The following is a 17173-nucleotide window of genomic DNA, read 5'->3' on the forward strand; positions in this document are numbered from 1 at the left end:
GTCATTGATGCAACAGTGGTGTATAATGCCTTTCATTAAGCTATAAACCTTCATTTCATAACTAGTCAGTTTTTTCTCTACTTCTTTCAGAAGACTGATACAGAACCTCCATCTTTTGATAGCAAAAAACCTTTTTCCTGTTCTCCAGCCTATCTTTAATCATAGCCAGACTATCCCTGTTGGCTTTTATATCAGCATAGTTCACTCGGTTCCAATAGTCCATCCCCATCTTAGTTTATAGAGAGAGCAATCCTGTCCCTTCCTGGCCTTCGTTCTGCCAGACTGTTGGCCAAGTTTCTTCAGTTTGCTCCCAGAACAGGCAGTCCATGCTTCTAGTCACACCAGTAGCCCTTTGCTAAGCCCGTTTTCATTTGGATCCATTCTTTCTTGAATGTCAGTAACCAGAATTGAGCACAGGGCATGAAATATGATCTCTTCAGTGTTTCAGACTGTGACATTAATATTCTGCTCCACGCATCTCATATGACACTTCCAGATCATCCAGTCCTTTTGTTAGCATCCTCCCGATGAATCCTTCCTTATATGAGGGATGCCTCCCATGTATCAGTGTGTTCTAATATTTGTTTGCCAATGCAAATATTGAAGTGGTTTCAATGCAAATATTGAAATGGTTTCAAAAGCTAGCCTTGGGGAATTCAACTTGAGATACCTCTGAGTCAAAACTATGTGTTGCTATATTCCCTTCAGCCAGATCCTCACCTACTTCAAAATTCTTGTGCTTATCCCCATCATCTCCACCTAACTCATAATTTTTCAAGTAACACCCTATCAAATGCTTTGAAGAAAACCAGACAGATAAGATAGATTATTATATTTTTTTGTTTAGAAAATAAGCTCTCTTATCCAAGAAGGCTATCAGATTAGTTTGGCACATCCCTGGTAAAGCTGCATTGCTCTTTATCGCAGTTTCCATTAACCTTCACATCTTTAATTATTCTCCCTTTCAAAATATCTCCTAAATCCTTCCATGCTGTTCAGAACAAATAACATATGAGAACAAATGGGGTTGCCTGGATCACTTCCTTCGCTTTCTTTTGTGTAAGCATTATCTTTTTGTTATGCCTAATATAGTACCCTCTCCCCCTGGATCTGCCATAACCATCTGCAGCCAGACTGAAATTTGATGCGTATCTTCATTCAGAATCCCAGAGACGAGATTGCCCAGTTTGCTGAATGTGACGAGTTTCAGTACAGCCTGTTTTCACACCCTTATTCCTATCAGTTTTCATACCTGTGGTACTTCCTTCCTCTCTCTCCACTCCCAGTTAACACCGTCCTCCTTACTGAAAATTGAGTCAGCTAATTCAGCTAATTTTGGGGTCATGCCCAGATTGCTTTGTATCTATCTCACTTGCACTGTATGAGGCCAAACTTCATCTTCCTTCTTTCACTTTTATGGCAAGGAGACTCTTGCACATTGTTTTAACACTTTGCAAAGTCTAATTGGTAACTCTGTTTTTGCACTTCTCAGTTTATGCTCTCACGCCTTGACCTCAAAGTGATAACTGCCTTTGCTAAGATTCCTACCTTCCATTCTTGTACATTCTCTTCTTATTCCTGATATGCTTCTTGGCAAGGCTAGTTGTCCAGTTAGATTTTCTTGCCAGATTTACTCCTTGCTTGAGAAGGAATTCTAATCCTCCTCTAAGGAAGGCACACGAGCTTTATCAGTCCAGGTGACACCATTAAATGGTTCCTCCTGGTTTGCTCTTTTGAAATCCAGAGCCTTAGTCTCTGGCCTTAGATGAATTAACCCTTTCATACAATTGAAACTGGGTAAACTCATATCCCCCTAATCCAAATCTTTTTTTTTTCCTTCAACCCCTTTCTATAATTATCACAAATGAATCAAAGTAGTGTCATACTCTATCACTCAGAGACTTTCTGCTGAAGAAGCCTGTTAGTTATTACATCTAGACATAACTGGACCTTAAGTTTCTTATTCTTGTTAGTATTTAGCTCTTTAATAATACTACAGATATCTCTACCATCTGATATTAATGCTGAGGTCTATAGGAGACTCCAGAATTACCACAGAATGCCTTTTACTGTCCTTCTCCAAAGTGATTTTAATCAAATATACTCCATTTTATCCATGTTTATCCTTCTCATTTATCTGCAGTGCTACTATACAGCCTAGATTTTTACTTCCATCTTTCTTGAGAAGCATACATCCTGCAATACCTCTATACAGTAGCTCTGGGTGCATTTTATAGACTATGGAGACAGATATATATCACCAGAGGGTACATCTAATCATACTTTTGTGAATTAAATGAAACTCAAGGAAACCTTATCTTTCATAGCTATTCCTATTTGATGTGCATTTCCCCCATGCACATCACTTGGGAATGAAGCATTGTAACATGGTATCTAAAGGCTTCTCTTCATCAAGGAGTGTTTAAATGAGCTCTGCTGAACAGCATTCACTTATACCTATAACAGACTGATCTTAATCCTTAGAAAAATCCCCCATTTGTTTGGAATTACAGAACCTTCACCTCTTTTTTTAACTCATTGAAATTCAGTTAGTTTTACTTGCCATATCAAAATCCACAGATCATTCTACTTCACTGCATCTTTCCCACAGAGGTAAGACCATAAACAGCAACTGACAAAAGCTTCAGGAGCTAATGTTAAAATAGGCAGAGTAGTTAACCTGTGCATATAATTAATTGAAGATGTGGGTCTCAGAACAGATCACAAAACAAACAGAAGCTCTAAGAATTAATCCTCTCTCTCTTCTCACTGCAAGCAACGTTATCCCAATCCACTTTCCCCCACATTCAGCTATTTACATCCTTAACAAATTTATCTGCCATTCATGTGTGTAATTCTTGGGACTATATCCCACTCATGGGGAGACAGTTAATACAGCATCAGCACTGACCCTTACCTTTTAATTTTCAGAGGTTTGAGTGCTGTTCTCCAATCAACAGTCTGGAAAAGCTTGTGTTATCAAAAGGAAATCTTAATTCTGTGCTAACCAAGTCTGTCAAAAACATTGTGAAGTTACTAAAAAAAAGTTAATGATGAGTAAATTTAAAATGTTAAATCTTGAGGAGCTTTTCAAAGACAGTCATATTATTGCCATTATGACAAATCCTAAGTAACTGGTGATTCCTTATGTTCAGTTTTGGCCTGAATCCTTGTGCGAGAAGATGTGGGTAAAAAATCACTGTGTGCATTGATAAGATTAGATTCCTTACTTTCAGCTGTGATGCAATTACTACTGTATACTTGATGTAAGTCACTTCAGCATACAGTGTAAGGAGCCACAGACAAGCTGAACTGATAATTCTTACAGAGAGCAGATATTTGTATAACTGTAGCTTCAAATTAAAGTTTGAATAGTACAGGAAAAAGTATTTCCTTCATTCATTTAGAAGCTGGATTTTGTATTAAATACAATATTAATGAAATGTGTCTTCCCTGAATGCATTTCTTTTTCTTTATTTCAGAAATATCTGTTTATAAATACTTAGGAGAAAAAACTTTTCAGAAGCATAAGATATTTTAAGTGCATTTCATACATGATACTGACCTGTCTTTCTACTTTGAACAAATAACAAGAGTGCAATAAAAAGTAGGTTCCACTAAAAGAAATGAAAAGGACCAAAATGTAACCATTAGCTTTCTATTTTAAGGCAATGACTTATTTTTTGGCTACAGTATTTCATTCTAATAGGATAACCACTACCAGCTATGCCTATATTTTGTTCAAGAAGAATTTTGAGGTTAAAAAAAATTAAGAGACGGGACTAATATAAATTTTCCTTGTGTGATGGATCTCTGCACTGTTGCCTGAACTATACACCTGAGAAAACAACATACTGCTGAAATGAGCAACGCTACTTTGCTTACATGTTCAAGTAGAAGATATGCAAAATCTTGTTATAAGGGTCCTACTTGTTTTATTACAATGAATTTACAAGAAATGACAGCTTTCTAACAGTGCCTTTTTCTTCTAAACTTTTCCACAAAAAAGGGTTTGGTGAGTAGTACAAATACATCATATGTGTTTTATTTGTCAAACTAAAGCAATATTGTAATAATATTTTTTCAAGAACTCCTATTCATTTTTTTCCTCACATTTTCAAAAAGAAAGAAAATTCCAAAACATGACTCTCCTTTTTAATCAAAGTGATATTCGACTTTTTTAATGCATTTCTTTCATGTGGATGAAAACAAGAAAATGTATTGGAACATTCTGAGAAAAAAGAAAGTAAAAAGGTTGCTTTTTTTCCACTTCAGTTTTCTTCTGAAAATTCTGTTTGCGAAGCAGTCTCATTTTTTCATTTAAAAACACAGAAGTAGAAAGTTTAAAATGATTTAAATTAATTTCCTTGAATTATGAGATTAAGGCTCAGGATCAAAAATCCTTCACATCTTCCACAGGACTATGGATCAGACTTTGATGTGCTCATGAACGCTGAGCTGATACCTGCCTGATGCGTACAGGGTAAACAAGGAGCAGTTATGCACACATCTTGTGGTAGATACAGCTGAGCAACAATGAGACAGGACCTCTCTGCTTGCAGCAGCTGGTATTTTAACTTCAAGAAAGTTCCCTTGGATGTGATGCTTATTAAGGCCCATTTGAAATCCCGCTGGAAATCATGCTGCTCCTGAAGACACCGAGGAGATAAGGAACAGGACAGAAGAGAGAGAGCAGAGCTCCCACATGAGGGAGTCAACTTCCCATCTTTTGGGGAAGCCTTGGGGAGTCTGGGCAAAGGAGCAGCACCCATTTCTGTTACATCTTGCAATGACCTGTAGCTCATGCAGGGAAGCAGCTTGTTCCATGCTGTCAGTCTTTGTTTTACACTTGTCCTTCTCCCAGTGACTTTATTTTCTTCTGATAACATGAAACTACTTCTTCTGTTTGTGCTTGCTGCTTCCAGGGCCCAGAGGCTGTGCTTGCAAAACCGTGGCACATGCCTTCTGTCACTTCATTGACTGATTAAGAGCTTTGGGCCCATATTTTGGCAGAGATTAACCTCCTATTATGTGTTTAACAAAGTTAAGCTGTGATGAGATACATGAGAAGATCACATTCCTGCAGATCAGATTCTCCAAAGCAAACACAACTTAAAAACACATTATCCTGAAGAATAATTTACTGGGATAGACTTTGTATTATAAAGTCTTTAAAAGCAGCAGCACTGTTGGTTTGGTTTGGCTCTAGATGTCCACCCACACAACACAGTTTGGAAAATTCAGACAGTGATAAAGTGTCTTTTATGTGCAGATGGTACTTTTTATCATTAGAGGAAACAAGTAAAATTTATGGCTAAAACTCACTCCTACTGTGTGTGGGAGATCACTAGTGACAAGTCACTGGAGATGTCATGGACCAAAAGACTACTGTGTAGTCCCACCAGTGCATGGAGAGAGTTCTTGCAAGCCAGTGTTTAGACATGGCATGGGAAGTGTGTGCTTATGTTTTCCATTTATGTGTCAGTCTTCATAAAAACATGAGTCTTCGGACTAACTAATCATTTTTTATAAGTTGAATAATGGTTCTTCATAAATCATCGTATATGTCCATATGTCTGTGCCTGTGTGTGTATTTAGCCATATATATGTCTCAAAATGAAAGTTCTATGCACTACAACATGCCGCTAAGTGATTATTTGTTGCTGCCTTAAACCTAACATACTTTAAAACATCGATCTGAAAGCAAGCTGGCCAACCTGGTCGTTTAAGACACTGGTATCTATGACACTGCCATGATGTCAGAAATTCTTTTTCCTGATCTGTGAGAAAGGTTTACTATCGGGGCAGGGTAGGACAAATGGTGTGCTCTATCCTAATGCAATTTCTTTAGGGGGATTATGTTGAGTAGCATAGAGTTAGGTCTCTACCTTAAGTATATTGCAGTGAAGATGTGAGCAGTTAGCCCTAATGGTGATACCTGGAACAGTGATCCAAGATGTTATAGTCAGGAGATATGACCTATAATCCAGCTTTGCTGTGATCCAGAAATGAAGATGTGAAAGTATTCCTCCATCTAAAAGGGCATTTTGAGAGTCAGAAGCATTGTCAAAAAACAATCCCTTTGCACAACTTCATAGCCTGAGACAAAAGTGTGGGCAGAAAACAAGATGAAAGTGAGGAAGCCAAAGAGTCAGCACAGCAAGAAAAGGATTGGGATAAGGAGGAGGATAATAGGGAGGGGCAGGAACCAAAATGGAGGCCAGAAAGAGACAGGATCAGGACCTGAGCAAAACAAGACGGGAATTAGATTTGCATTAAGATAGTAAAAGGGTGAGGAAGAACTGAGATCTCAAGATTTTGCAGAGATATCCCCTTCATGTCTGCTAGCTTGCTATAAAACTGAACTTGGGACAAAGACAGTTTTCTGGGTGCACAGCAGCCACCAAGTGACTAAATGACTCAATGCTACCTTTGCAGTCACTCATTAAATACAGACTACTGTTCCGTCCTGCATATGATACTATTCAATATTATTGTTGATGACCAGGATCATGAAATGGAGAACGTGCTCACTGAATTTGCAGACAACGTAAAAAAAGGGAGACTACCAGAATGTCAGAGAGCAGAGTCAGAATTCAAAATGATCTTGGCAATTGGAGACACAGTCAGGAAAAATAAATGGAAATTCAGTAGGGATGAACATACTTTAGGCAAGAAGACTCAGACACATGAATTATGTATGGGGGAACAACATGTTTAGAAGGCTTTTTCCAAAAAGGATCAGAAAGGGGTGATAGTTCAAATATCAAAGCTGAGTGTGAGTCAGCCTCCATGCTATTACAAAAAAGACACTGTGTTTGTTTGCATAAACAGAAGTAAAATCTGCAAAGTGTATACTTAGTAATCTTTCCATTCAGCATTAAGATGTTAGACCTGAGATGAAGCACAACATCCAGTTTAGGGTGGCAGACTGGAAAAAATACGTGGAATGATTGAACAAAGTTGAGCAGAGAGCAGAGAAACTGATCTAGAAAAATGGTCTGTGAGGAAAGACTGAAGCACTATGATAGTTTAAACTGGAGGAAAGTGAGAGGAGACAGGACTATAGTGCTCAAATACAAAAATGGCTTATTAAAAGACAGAAAGAATAAGGCATTTTTACATGACCAAGATGAATACAGCTATTAGTGGGCTTAAATCATAGAGCAGGATTGAGACTGAACACTAGGAAAAAATTACTAATAATATGAGTATCAGGTACTGGAATGGACTGTGGTAGAAGCTTTCCATTCATGGAGATCTTTCAGAAAATGTTAGGCAAACATTTGTCTCAAATGATACTCAAGAGCTGATCTTGAATTAGGGCTTGTACAAAGGGACCCCCTCAAGGAGCTTCCTTGCAGGCCAGTCTTCATTTTCTGATGGTACCTCCAACTTGAATTTCACTCTGGAAATGGTTCATTGGCACGGAGCTGAGATCTCTAGGCAGAAGGATCACAGTGCTGTCTGTAGCCATTTCTGTTTTATTTTTGTTTACTATGTTCTCAGGCTATGTATTAAGTTTCTTGTCCCCAGAGGAGAGGTGCCTTTCGGTGACCTTATTTTTGCTATGACTTGCCTGCAACACTGTAAAATCAAAGTGTTTGCTCTGAGTCTTTCCAGATCCAAGACATTCAAGTCATTTATCAATCAGAGATTATTCGCAGCTTGTCATTCAAATCATTTCTATATTGTTAAGTCTCCTGGTCAGAAGACTCAGGTCAGAAGATTCCTAAATGGTAGCAAGAGCACTAAGAAAAAGACTATTAAGGAACTCTCCAAAATGAGATTATAAAGTTGAAAATATTGCAAATGGAGCAGTAGCTCCTCATTAATAACATTTTATTTACAGCTAATCTTTCTATAAAAATCTGGTAAAAATTAACATTTCCTTTCAAATCTGATAAGAATAAACATTTATTTTTAAAAAATCCTATAAATTGAGCACACTAGTTTCAACTGTTCATATTCATCACAAGATACATCAGATCTTTAGGTGAAGGTTTGCTTCTGTAATGGCAAAAATCCTTTGACTATTTCTCATAGTGAATAGTGATAGACAATAGTGGAAGCTATCAAAATCAATTTTGAAATTGATTACAATTTTATAAAGCACACTTTCTTCTTATATTCATTTGGCACCTTTTGAAAAGCACTGTCACCGAATGAATGAATTTGGGAAGCTAGGGGACTACTGAATTGTCTGAAGTCCTGTGGGGCATGGTAGCTCCAATTCCTGTAAGTACCATTTGAGAATGTGCATTCCTACTGAAATTTATTCTGAACCTAATAATGCAGATGACTATGTGCCTCACCTGTAAGAATTCTACTTTAATTCAATGATATATTTACTGTGTGTGCATGTCTAAAGTGATACTTATGGAATACTGTTTAGATAACATTCTGCAGGTTGATTACAATGTGGTGACATTTTGCAGAAATAAAGTAATCTGGTTTGGATTGACTACAGAAGCTGAAAAATGAGGGACAAACCAAGTATATATTTGCTAGCGAATGTTTTCCTTCTTACTGTATGTGGTTTCAGTGAGTATACAGAGGTATGCAAAGCAGTAAACACTGTGGTTCATAAGAAATATTTGTGTATTACACTGAATTTCTGCTTATGATGACATTTACTTCAAAAAGCTGTACTCAGGGACTAGGCTTCTACACTTTCACAGCTGAAAGCATTTTCTTCCAGTAAGAATAATAAGAGAGTTTGCTTCAGATTCATAGCAGGGCAAGCTCAGTCATACCTACCGATGTACTAGTGAGTTAAAGTGGTAGTTTCTGGCTCCAATGATATCTTTGCACTATTTGTGAGCTGCTGTAGGACCAAAAAATCAGATATGCATTCCAAATGAGCATAAATGATGCAGTTACCAATGGATATGGGGAATGGCCTACGTCTGTATGAGCTCCCAGTTATGGTCCCTTTACTACAGAATGCCATGCTGAAAAGCTGCAGGAGATCTCCACGAGCAACCAGCACACAGCAAACAAGAGGGAGTGCAGCTTACCTGAGTGCTCGTTTTATGAGCTAAATCACCTGATCTTGCACTATCAAGGACTAGGAACCTGAGAAGCTTATGAAGTATGTAATGTACACAAATCTCTGTGTGTGAAACAAGTCTACGCCCTGAATCTTTTTTCTCCTCATCTTAGAACTCACAGACTGCAGGACAATAGCACACCTTCCAAGCAGAAAGAGAAGAAAAGTGCTTGATTGTGCAAAGGGTCCAAGATCCTCCAAAAGGATCTCTCAAAGGAGCCACAAGAAAGTCAGAGAAAGATTGAACCCACTATTTGGCAAAATAGAAGCAAAAATACCTTTTAGGGAAGAAAACGAGATAGTCAAGTAACATTAGATATTTCCCTTCGTTTTTTGTTTTTCAAAGAGAATTGCTGAATGCTGAGAACATACACTTCTAAATTTTTCCACAAAAAAGGGTTTGGTGAGTAGTACAAATACATCATATGTGTTTTATTTGTCAAACTAAAGCAATATTGTAATAATATTTTTTCAAGAACTCCTATTCATTTTTTTCCTCACATTTTCAAAAAGAAAGAAAATTCCAAAACATGACTCTCCTTTTTAATCAAAGTGATATTCGACTTTTTTAATGCATTTCTTTCATGTGGATGAAAACAAGAAAATGTATTGGAACATTCTGAGAAAAAAGAAAGTAAAAAGGTTGCTTTTTTTCCACTTCAGTTTTCTTCTGAAAATTCTGTTTGCGAAGCAGTCTCATTTTTTCATTTAAAAACACAGAAGTAGAAAGTTTAAAATGATTTAAATTAATTTCCTTGAATTATGAGATTAAGGCTCAGGATCAAAAATCCTTCACATCTTCCACAGGACTATGGATCAGACTTTGATGTGCTCATGAACGCTGAGCTGATACCTGCCTGATGCGTACAGGGTAAACAAGGAGCAGTTATGCACACATCTTGTGGTAGATACAGCTGAGCAACAATGAGACAGGACCTCTCTGCTTGCAGCAGCTGGTATTTTAACTTCAAGAAAGTTCCCTTGGATGTGATGCTTATTAAGGCCCATTTGAAATCCCGCTGGAAATCATGCTGCTCCTGAAGACACCGAGGAGATAAGGAACAGGACAGAAGAGAGAGAGCAGAGCTCCCACATGAGGGAGTCAACTTCCCATCTTTTGGGGAAGCCTTGGGGAGTCTGGGCAAAGGAGCAGCACCCATTTCTGTTACATCTTGCAATGACCTGTAGCTCATGCAGGGAAGCAGCTTGTTCCATGCTGTCAGTCTTTGTTTTACACTTGTCCTTCTCCCAGTGACTTTATTTTCTTCTGATAACATGAAACTACTTCTTCTGTTTGTGCTTGCTGCTTCCAGGGCCCAGAGGCTGTGCTTGCAAAACCGTGGCACATGCCTTCTGTCACTTCATTGACTGATTAAGAGCTTTGGGCCCATATTTTGGCAGAGATTAACCTCCTATTATGTGTTTAACAAAGTTAAGCTGTGATGAGATACATGAGAAGATCACATTCCTGCAGATCAGATTCTCCAAAGCAAACACAACTTAAAAACACATTATCCTGAAGAATAATTTACTGGGATAGACTTTGTATTATAAAGTCTTTAAAAGCAGCAGCACTGTTGGTTTGGTTTGGCTCTAGATGTCCACCCACACAACACAGTTTGGAAAATTCAGACAGTGATAAAGTGTCTTTTATGTGCAGATGGTACTTTTTATCATTAGAGGAAACAAGTAAAATTTATGGCTAAAACTCACTCCTACTGTGTGTGGGAGATCACTAGTGACAAGTCACTGGAGATGTCATGGACCAAAAGACTACTGTGTAGTCCCACCAGTGCATGGAGAGAGTTCTTGCAAGCCAGTGTTTAGACATGGCATGGGAAGTGTGTGCTTATGTTTTCCATTTATGTGTCAGTCTTCATAAAAACATGAGTCTTCGGACTAACTAATCATTTTTTATAAGTTGAATAATGGTTCTTCATAAATCATCGTATATGTCCATATGTCTGTGCCTGTGTGTGTATTTAGCCATATATATGTCTCAAAATGAAAGTTCTATGCACTACAACATGCCGCTAAGTGATTATTTGTTGCTGCCTTAAACCTAACATACTTTAAAACATCGATCTGAAAGCAAGCTGGCCAACCTGGTCGTTTAAGACACTGGTATCTATGACACTGCCATGATGTCAGAAATTCTTTTTCCTGATCTGTGAGAAAGGTTTACTATCGGGGCAGGGTAGGACAAATGGTGTGCTCTATCCTAATGCAATTTCTTTAGGGGGATTATGTTGAGTAGCATAGAGTTAGGTCTCTACCTTAAGTATATTGCAGTGAAGATGTGAGCAGTTAGCCCTAATGGTGATACCTGGAACAGTGATCCAAGATGTTATAGTCAGGAGATATGACCTATAATCCAGCTTTGCTGTGATCCAGAAATGAAGATGTGAAAGTATTCCTCCATCTAAAAGGGCATTTTGAGAGTCAGAAGCATTGTCAAAAAACAATCCCTTTGCACAACTTCATAGCCTGAGACAAAAGTGTGGGCAGAAAACAAGATGAAAGTGAGGAAGCCAAAGAGTCAGCACAGCAAGAAAAGGATTGGGATAAGGAGGAGGATAATAGGGAGGGGCAGGAACCAAAATGGAGGCCAGAAAGAGACAGGATCAGGACCTGAGCAAAACAAGACGGGAATTAGATTTGCATTAAGATAGTAAAAGGGTGAGGAAGAACTGAGATCTCAAGATTTTGCAGAGATATCCCCTTCATGTCTGCTAGCTTGCTATAAAACTGAACTTGGGACAAAGACAGTTTTCTGGGTGCACAGCAGCCACCAAGTGACTAAATGACTCAATGCTACCTTTGCAGTCACTCATTAAATACAGACTACTGTTCCGTCCTGCATATGATACTATTCAATATTATTGTTGATGACCAGGATCATGAAATGGAGAACGTGCTCACTGAATTTGCAGACAACGTAAAAAAAGGGAGACTACCAGAATGTCAGAGAGCAGAGTCAGAATTCAAAATGATCTTGGCAATTGGAGACACAGTCAGGAAAAATAAATGGAAATTCAGTAGGGATGAACATACTTTAGGCAAGAAGACTCAGACACATGAATTATGTATGGGGGAACAACATGTTTAGAAGGCTTTTTCCAAAAAGGATCAGAAAGGGGTGATAGTTCAAATATCAAAGCTGAGTGTGAGTCAGCCTCCATGCTATTACAAAAAAGACACTGTGTTTGTTTGCATAAACAGAAGTAAAATCTGCAAAGTGTATACTTAGTAATCTTTCCATTCAGCATTAAGATGTTAGACCTGAGATGAAGCACAACATCCAGTTTAGGGTGGCAGACTGGAAAAAATACGTGGAATGATTGAACAAAGTTGAGCAGAGAGCAGAGAAACTGATCTAGAAAAATGGTCTGTGAGGAAAGACTGAAGCACTATGATAGTTTAAACTGGAGGAAAGTGAGAGGAGACAGGACTATAGTGCTCAAATACAAAAATGGCTTATTAAAAGACAGAAAGAATAAGGCATTTTTACATGACCAAGATGAATACAGCTATTAGTGGGCTTAAATCATAGAGCAGGATTGAGACTGAACACTAGGAAAAAATTACTAATAATATGAGTATCAGGTACTGGAATGGACTGTGGTAGAAGCTTTCCATTCATGGAGATCTTTCAGAAAATGTTAGGCAAACATTTGTCTCAAATGATACTCAAGAGCTGATCTTGAATTAGGGCTTGTACAAAGGGACCCCCTCAAGGAGCTTCCTTGCAGGCCAGTCTTCATTTTCTGATGGTACCTCCAACTTGAATTTCACTCTGGAAATGGTTCATTGGCACGGAGCTGAGATCTCTAGGCAGAAGGATCACAGTGCTGTCTGTAGCCATTTCTGTTTTATTTTTGTTTACTATGTTCTCAGGCTATGTATTAAGTTTCTTGTCCCCAGAGGAGAGGTGCCTTTCGGTGACCTTATTTTTGCTATGACTTGCCTGCAACACTGTAAAATCAAAGTGTTTGCTCTGAGTCTTTCCAGATCCAAGACATTCAAGTCATTTATCAATCAGAGATTATTCGCAGCTTGTCATTCAAATCATTTCTATATTGTTAAGTCTCCTGGTCAGAAGACTCAGGTCAGAAGATTCCTAAATGGTAGCAAGAGCACTAAGAAAAAGACTATTAAGGAACTCTCCAAAATGAGATTATAAAGTTGAAAATATTGCAAATGGAGCAGTAGCTCCTCATTAATAACATTTTATTTACAGCTAATCTTTCTATAAAAATCTGGTAAAAATTAACATTTCCTTTCAAATCTGATAAGAATAAACATTTATTTTTAAAAAATCCTATAAATTGAGCACACTAGTTTCAACTGTTCATATTCATCACAAGATACATCAGATCTTTAGGTGAAGGTTTGCTTCTGTAATGGCAAAAATCCTTTGACTATTTCTCATAGTGAATAGTGATAGACAATAGTGGAAGCTATCAAAATCAATTTTGAAATTGATTACAATTTTATAAAGCACACTTTCTTCTTATATTCATTTGGCACCTTTTGAAAAGCACTGTCACCGAATGAATGAATTTGGGAAGCTAGGGGACTACTGAATTGTCTGAAGTCCTGTGGGGCATGGTAGCTCCAATTCCTGTAAGTACCATTTGAGAATGTGCATTCCTACTGAAATTTATTCTGAACCTAATAATGCAGATGACTATGTGCCTCACCTGTAAGAATTCTACTTTAATTCAATGATATATTTACTGTGTGTGCATGTCTAAAGTGATACTTATGGAATACTGTTTAGATAACATTCTGCAGGTTGATTACAATGTGGTGACATTTTGCAGAAATAAAGTAATCTGGTTTGGATTGACTACAGAAGCTGAAAAATGAGGGACAAACCAAGTATATATTTGCTAGCGAATGTTTTCCTTCTTACTGTATGTGGTTTCAGTGAGTATACAGAGGTATGCAAAGCAGTAAACACTGTGGTTCATAAGAAATATTTGTGTATTACACTGAATTTCTGCTTATGATGACATTTACTTCAAAAAGCTGTACTCAGGGACTAGGCTTCTACACTTTCACAGCTGAAAGCATTTTCTTCCAGTAAGAATAATAAGAGAGTTTGCTTCAGATTCATAGCAGGGCAAGCTCAGTCATACCTACCGATGTACTAGTGAGTTAAAGTGGTAGTTTCTGGCTCCAATGATATCTTTGCACTATTTGTGAGCTGCTGTAGGACCAAAAAATCAGATATGCATTCCAAATGAGCATAAATGATGCAGTTACCAATGGATATGGGGAATGGCCTACGTCTGTATGAGCTCCCAGTTATGGTCCCTTTACTACAGAATGCCATGCTGAAAAGCTGCAGGAGATCTCCACGAGCAACCAGCACACAGCAAACAAGAGGGAGTGCAGCTTACCTGAGTGCTCGTTTTATGAGCTAAATCACCTGATCTTGCACTATCAAGGACTAGGAACCTGAGAAGCTTATGAAGTATGTAATGTACACAAATCTCTGTGTGTGAAACAAGTCTACGCCCTGAATCTTTTTTCTCCTCATCTTAGAACTCACAGACTGCAGGACAATAGCACACCTTCCAAGCAGAAAGAGAAGAAAAGTGCTTGATTGTGCAAAGGGTCCAAGATCCTCCAAAAGGATCTCTCAAAGGAGCCACAAGAAAGTCAGAGAAAGATTGAACCCACTATTTGGCAAAATAGAAGCAAAAATACCTTTTAGGGAAGAAAACGAGATAGTCAAGTAACATTAGATATTTCCCTTCATTTTTTGTTTTTCAAAGAGAATTGCTGAATGCTGAGAAGATACACATGCTATTGCTAATAATAATACCTTGTGCTCTTACATATTACTTTACATTGATACAACTCAAAACATCATTCAAAAGAAGATCAGAGGAGAGTGTACTAAGGTTTCTCCATTTAAAACATGGGGAGCTGATGTTTAAATAGGTGGAATGACAACCAGAAAGACAGGTGCAAAGCCAAGGAGAGGAACCTTGGCTTTCAGTTATAGTCAACATATAGATTTTACTATGCTAACATTTTAAGTAGACCTATGGGATTTAGGTTTACCTTCACCCGCTTCATGTACATCCAAACTAAGTAATGATTTAAAGGTGTCCTTTGCAATAGCATAAATGACAACAGAACTTACTCCCAGAGTCACATTTACAACTTAATTGTTCCTCCTTTTTCTTTTTTAAGCACTAATAGAACATAAATTCAGGAGACAGGTTTTTTGCCTTCCCAGAGATTCCATTTGCGCTCGACTCCTTTCTCTTTAGTAGCTGAGTGAATAGCTAGACATTATAGCCAGATAGGAGAATAGTGTAAGTTATATATAGGATGGCAGCATCTCTATTATGCATGTGACTTCATCCTTTTAGCAGCTGAAAGTAGAGGGAAGTGATTTTCCCTAAAAAAAGTAAAAATAAAAAATAAAAAACAGGTTACATTCTTTTCTAGACTACCAAGAAATCTATCATTTGCCACAAAGCAGGTTATTTTTGGTTCTTCGCCAACAATATGTTATTTCTGATGTCAGAACACACGGTAACGCTATGGGTCTTTGGCTGAAGAACAAGTGCAAGTCCAGACACTTTGTGTATGTTCTATGTGAAAAAAAGAAAGAAAAGCCCAAATTTCAGGATGTGCATCCACCTGCATGAGAGAAGTTTCTTATAGGGTCAAAATACAATAAATTTAGGCAGGAAACATTGCTGAAATTATTCATCTTTTCTCTTACCCTGGAAGAAATTGAGGTTGATGCTTAGCTTTCATGGGAAAGGAACTTCTTGTCTGACCTATATTTGACCTGTTTGTACAATATGCATTTCTCTTATTTCTGTGGAATAGGGAAGAGGCCTGCCTAGATAACAGTAACATAACTCTGTTATCTCAATTATCCCCTGGTTTTGCCTTAAACCCAGATTACTTCTTCTCTAGTATAAGGCAAAATTCTTTGGGACTTTCAGAACATGTTATACAGAGTTAAGACTAGGTGCTTGTTATGCAGAATTAAAACTATGCACTACTGTGCATTAACCCTGAAACTTGGGTGTTAATGGATTACAGCCAAATTCAGAAATGAACAAAGAGAGAGAGGGGGAGACAGAGAGACACAAGCTTTGAGGTTGAAATTCCCCAGGAGTTTAAGTCTAACCCTAAACCTTACGTCTAGTCTGTCCTGCTGTGAGCCCACACAGGCACACATGTGACCACTCAGTGAAGCTGACTCAGGAAGCTAATCCAGCTGAAAACGGTTCATTTCTTTCTCAGAGTTAGTCTCCAGCTTCCTGAGCTAGTTTATCGCTCAGTCAGCTGAACTGCAGTGCCAGCATGTGTGCGGAGGAGGGAACGGGTGGCTATGGGCAGGGGACAGTGGCAAAGCCACAGCTCCCAGTCGCACTGTCTGTATCTGCCCTCAGGCTGTGCTGCGCGTTTGCGGTTCCAGCCTGAGCAGCCGGGCAGCTGGAGCTATCTTCGCCTAGATAGCTCATTTCTGCCTTTGCATGTCTCTCAGTGCTGTCTAAGCAGAGCTGGTTAAGGAAGCATAATGTAAACTGGATTGAGGAATGGAAGAGAAACAATTGTTTTCTCTTCAGCTGGATTAGTATCCTGATCCATTTCACAAAATAGATCTTCAGATGCCTATTCTGAGGCAGTGCAGGAGATGGAGGCAGAGGTAAGAAGTTGCTTAACCAGGCATAGTCGCCGAAGAAATTTGTATGGAAGCCCAGCCTCACTAAAATAAATATACAGCGCACAGAGAAAATATTCTAGATCACACAAAGGCTTGAAAATACTCTGTGAAATATTAACTTTTACGTATGTCCTGTCACAGTGTGAATCTACCGGGAATCCTCACAGCTGTCTATTTTCATTCCTGCTCCTGTGTATATTTTGCTAGAAAATTTAAAAAAAAAAAAGTTAACTCTTCTATATTTGAACAGATACACATCTAAATGTATTCTCTAATGCTCATCTTCACTAATGATTTCTCAGACATTAGTCATCATCCAGGATATACAGGTTATGTTACCTGGACTCTTTAGAGCACAAAGAGATGGGCAGTATCTTTGTGGTTTTCCACGTACTTCATAAGCCACTGAGAAA

Source organism: Dromaius novaehollandiae, chromosome 1 (genome assembly GCF_036370855.1).
Source record: "Dromaius novaehollandiae isolate bDroNov1 chromosome 1, bDroNov1.hap1, whole genome shotgun sequence".
NCBI lineage: Eukaryota > Metazoa > Chordata > Aves > Casuariiformes > Dromaiidae > Dromaius > Dromaius novaehollandiae.